This window comes from Equus przewalskii, chromosome 11 (genome assembly GCF_037783145.1).
Source record: "Equus przewalskii isolate Varuska chromosome 11, EquPr2, whole genome shotgun sequence".
In the NCBI taxonomy this organism is placed as follows: Eukaryota; Metazoa; Chordata; class Mammalia; order Perissodactyla; family Equidae; genus Equus; species Equus przewalskii.
Genome location: NC_091841.1, coordinates 17,065,092 through 17,070,556, shown reverse-complemented (window position 1 = coordinate 17,070,556; position 5,465 = coordinate 17,065,092). Strand labels below are relative to the sequence as shown.

The window sequence follows — 5,465 nt, the reverse complement described above, 5'->3', positions numbered from 1 at the left end:
TTATTTTTTCCAAAGATTCCTCATGGTGTTGTTTACTTCTGCATTTCTCAGGGTATAAATCAAAGAGTTTAACATGGATGCAAAAATACAATAAAACACAGCCACTATTTTGTCTATTGACAAAGTACATGATGGCCATGTGTAAATAAATACACAGAGCACAAAGAACAGGAAAACAACAGTGAAGTGGGCTCCACAGGTGGAGAGGGCTTTATGTCTCCTCTCTGCACTGTGAGACCTCAAGAACTTAAGGATAACAAGTTAGGAGGCAGCCAGCATGAGAGAGTTCAACAGGCAGATCACACCACTATTGCCAACCACCAGGAGACCAATGACATATGTGTTGGTACAGGAATTTTCCAGCAAGGGGTACAAGTCAGAGACAAAGTGATTGATCACATTGGGCCCACAGAAGGGCAACTGAAAGACCAAGAGGAGCTGAACCAATGAATGCAGGAAGGCTCCCAGCCAAGCTACAGCCATTAACAGGGCACAGAGATGCCTAGTCATGATGTTTGTGTAGTGCAGGGGCTTGCAGATGGCCACATAGTGGTCATAGGCCATCACTGTGGGCAGAATGATCTCAGTTTCTCCCAATAAATGTGCAACAAAGAATTGAGCCAGGCACATTCAAAAGAGATGGCTCCCCCTTCATACAAGGAATAACCAATGAGTTTCAGGGTCCTTACAGGAGGAATAGCAAGTATCAATAAAGGACAAATATGAGAGGAAGAAGTACATAGGCAAGCCCAACGTGGGGCTAAAGATGATGGTGATAATGATAAGTAAGTTTCCACCAACAGAGACCAGGTAAACAACCAAAAGGATAAAAATAAAACTCTCTGTACCTCATGGTTTTGTGAGAGTCCCAGCATGAAAAATTCCGTGATGTTTTGTGAACTATCCATGAATCCGGAGCCACAGCAAAGACTGAGATAAACTCCCTCCTTTCAATGCTGGAAGATGTTGGCACCAGACCAGGAATTTATACATTGTAGTCCTTTGAGATCCTGTCTCAGAGGCTACCAAGTCTAGAGAGTGTGGTCAAGTGCCAGAGTGTGGAAATATACAGAAGTGGACAAACTTGTCACAAATACTGAACCTGTGGCCCCAGGTTTTCCAGTCTTCCAGGCTCACATTTTATGTTATACTCCCAATAAAATAGCTTAACATTCTATCTTAGGTGCCTGCAGGAAATCACTCTCCTCCAAATTTCTGCTCCAAGTCTTTTTCTTTGGGTAAATTATTTAATCTTTAACTCCCTGTGCCTCAGTTTCCTCATCTCCTTAAAAGTTGTTGAGAGAGTAGATCTTAAATGTTATCACCACACACACACAAATGACAATTATCTGAGAGCATAGAGGTGTTTACTAACCTTATTGTGGTAATCACTTCACAATATATATTTATATCAAATCATCACTTTGTACACCTTAAACTTATGTATGTTATGTATCAATAATATCTCAATGAAGCTGGAAAATAAATAGTGCCTACCTCATCAGGTCATTATGAAGATAAATAAGATAATTTATATGAAATGCTTAGAACAAGGCCTGGCATGTTGTAATTGCTATGAAAGAATTTGCTATCAGTACCATTATTAGTAACTATCATCAGTGTTACTCTTCTCTAAGCATATTCATCTAACCACCTCATCACCATCTCTGTGCCCCTCCAGCACCTCCCTTCCATCCTTTCAGCATATGGACACTTGGTTGAATTTTATGACCTGAGGATATCATAAAGGAAGTATAGTATTAAAAAGGAAATCTTAAATTTTAATATCAAGCACCAGTTGTCCCAGTGGCCACCAACCAGATCACATGCCAGGGAGACTCTAGACCAGCTTAGCTCCATCTCTCATGGTCCTGCTTCCCCTCAGGTCTCATCCCACCTGCCAGATCTACTCTTTCCCAATCCAGAGCCCCAAATGTATGCCTCTAGCTGCTTGGAGATAACAAAAATCATTACTTTTTTACACGCAACTTTTCATTAGTCATGAGTTTACAAAGCTCATAAAATTATTAGTTTGGGCATTTTTTTTTCCATGGGAAAATAATGATAACCTCAACTTTTAAGAATAGAAGGAACTTGGGCCAGCCCAGTGGCGCAGCGGTTAAGTGCACATGGTCAGCTTTGGCAGCCTTGGGTTCGCCGGATCCCGGGTGTGGACATGGCACCATGTGGCAAGGCATGGTGTGGCAGGCATCCCACATATGGACTGAAGGAAGATGGGCAAAGATGTTGGCTCCGGGCCAGCCTTCAGAAAAAAGAGGAGGATTGGCAGATGTTAGCTCAGGGCTGATCTTCCTCAGGAAAAAAAAAAAAAGAATAGAAGGAACTTTCTTACCTTGAGAATGTATATCTACCCAAAACTGACATCAAACATTATTCTTAATGGGGAAATTTAGAAACATTCTCTTTAAAACCAGGAACAACACAAGAATCCTATCTTCACTGCTCATATTTGACATTGTGCTAGAATTTCTACCCACAAATGTAAAAAGAAAAAAAGAGAGAGATAGAGGAAGATACAACTAACTAATATTCACTGACAATATTCACAGATGATATCATTGTCTATGAGGAAACCCAAAAGTGTTTACAGAAAAATTATTAGCAACAAGAGTTTATGATATAGGCTGCTAGACAGTTAATAATAAAAAATCATTTCATTTCTATATGACACAACTTAAAAGATGCATTTTTTTCCTGCTTTTTCTCCCCAAGATACATAGTTGTATATTTTAGCTGTGAGTCCTTCTAGTTTTGGCATGTGGGAAGCCACCTCAATGTGACCTAATGAGCAGTGCCATGTCCATGCCCAGGATCCGAACCAGCGAAACCCCAGGCCACCAAAGCAGAGCACGTGAACTTAAGCACTTGGCCACAGGGCCGGACCCTAAAAGATGCAATTTTTAAGGAGACTATTTACCAAAACAAACAGAAAAACCCCATAAGATTCCTAAGAATAAATTTAATCAAAGGAGTTGGTAGCAGAAATTTATCAATTTGACTTAAAACATCAAAGTACACCAAAAAAAGGAAGAGCATGGAAAGGAATATTGAGGTCTGTCTGTATCCCTGTCCATATCTCTTTCTAGTCCTTTTTTCCCACCCCATGACTTCTATGTGCTTTCACTGCCAACAGCTAGCACATGCTGCCCTTGGGCTGCTGGAGTAAATTTTCCCTGTGTTAAAGGACAGACAAAAGTGGCTGAGAATTTATGCCCCAACCTAACTCCAGAGAAGGCCTTAGCTAATGTCTAAATGGTGTGGGAGTATGAAAGCTCTACTCTCTTCTTTTGAATCAAAACTCCAGGCATAATTTAAACTCCAGAGTTCTGCTAAATCAATCTGAAGTGACTCTCTGCTGGAATTTACCTGAAATTGCACCCTTGTTTAGCTTCCTCTCCCTCCCAGTCCTACTTCCTCCACTCTCTTATCAGTTTCCCCTGGAATACTTCTTTAATAAATCACTTATTAGTCACAGAAATCTATGCCTCCAGATTTTTCAAAGCACTTTGTCATCCAGTAACATCTAACCAGTTCAGAGTTATCCCATACTTGTGAATATGATGACTCAATCTCATAAGATGTAAGTTTTTCCAAAGTTGGTCTATAGATACAATACGATTCTAAACAAAATCCCAATAAGTTATTTTGTGATATTTGAAAATTTACTTTTAATATGGTCTAAAAGAAGAAAGAACTAAAAACAGAAAAGATATGCACAAAAAAATGAACAAATTCGAGAAACTTGACCTACCAGATATCAAGAAATTACAAATCATAGTAATTAATACAGTGTAGGATTGGCCCAGAAACAGACTCATGCAAGTATAGAAATTTGATATGTGACATCAGTGGCACTGTGTATTAGTTGAGAAAAGGATTACTCAATAAACAATGATGGAACATTTGGTAGTCCATATAAAAAAAAAATAAAATTGAATCTTTCCCTCACTCAATGCCCAACAAGCAATTTTAAGTGGAATAAGAACTTAAACAAAAAAGCAACAATATGGAATGAAATATCAATTAGCATCTTCCTGATCTTGACTCAAGAAATTGTTTCTTAAACAAGTCACAAAAACACTAAGAATAACAGAAAAATTTTAAAATATTAACTGCTAAAAAGTGTTTAACACAGCATAAAGTGAAAAGACAAGCTGCATGCTCATCTTGTAAGTGAATATATCTGACAATGGTTTAGTCCTAATATACACAAAACTTTCAGAAATCTATTTTTTTAATTCAAACAACTTGATAGAATAATGGGCAATTCTCAAAAGATATAATGGGCAATTCACAGAAAAGGAAGCACGTATGAGAAGAAACAAATGAAAACATGCTCAACTTCGTTAGTAATCAGAGAATTGCATACTATATACCCTCTAGACTAGCAAAAACATTAAGAAGTGTTGGTACTACCACATGTTGGCAAGGACGTACATCAACAGAATCTCTTATACATTGCTAATTGGGGTGAATGTTAGTACAACTGCTTTCAAAAGTCAGTTGGCTTGTTTTTTTTGTAAAGAACATTTGCATACACTTTGACACAGTAATTCCATGCCTAGCTGTCTTTCCCAGGAATACTTTTCCACATATATATGAATGCTCACAACAGCACTCTTATATATGGGAAAAATACGGAAAAAACCAAGGGACATTAACAGGAGAATAATAAAATAAATAATGGTATAGTCACCCAATGGAATAGTGCATAATAGTAAAAATAGTGAAACATGCAACAACATGGATGAATCTTTCAAATATGTTGAGTGAAAAGTAAGCCCAGAAGATTATATATCTATGATACCATTTTCGTAAAATCAGGAAGAAGTATAACACCAAATTTTGTTTAGGCACGTATATACATATGTTAAAACATTTTCATAAAGTAAGGAAATTTTAAATCAAACTTCCATACGTTAATTATCACTTGTGGGAAGCAGAGGAATGGAATAGAGAAGTGCATAGATAAATATTATTGGGAATGTTTTAGTTCTTGGGTTGGATATAAAGTTCATGGATGGCCACTAAATAACTATAAATAACACATGTAAAATATATAATATATTTTTTGTATCAAGTATTTTTCAAGAGCTGATAAGGAAAAAAATGCTTTCATGAAAGCAAACTGCTCTTGGGAGCCATAGGACCTCTAGCCTATCTTCCTTTTCTGCCTTCACTGAAGACACTTTCACCCTCCAAGAAGGAGTTCATAGTCCCTTCTGAGAATATTGTGTTTTCAAGACATCAATTGCTATTTCATTGCTATTATTCTCATAGTCAAGATCAACATTCACATTTGTGTTTGTTATCCATCAAATGGAACTAAAGAGGTTTTTTTTAACACAACCATCCTCACCCAGCCCTTACCACACTTCTCCTGATGATTATGCCTACTTCATGATTGTTGTTGTAAGAACTAAAGGGATTAATTCCCTCAAAAC

General features: G+C 37.5%; 1 pseudogene; it reads right to left on the bottom strand.

Moving 5' to 3' along the window:
- LOC103542526 (olfactory receptor 4C3D-like) lies at nucleotides 1-908 on the bottom strand (annotated as a pseudogene).
- Between the last annotated feature and the right edge of the window lie 4,557 nt (nucleotides 909-5,465).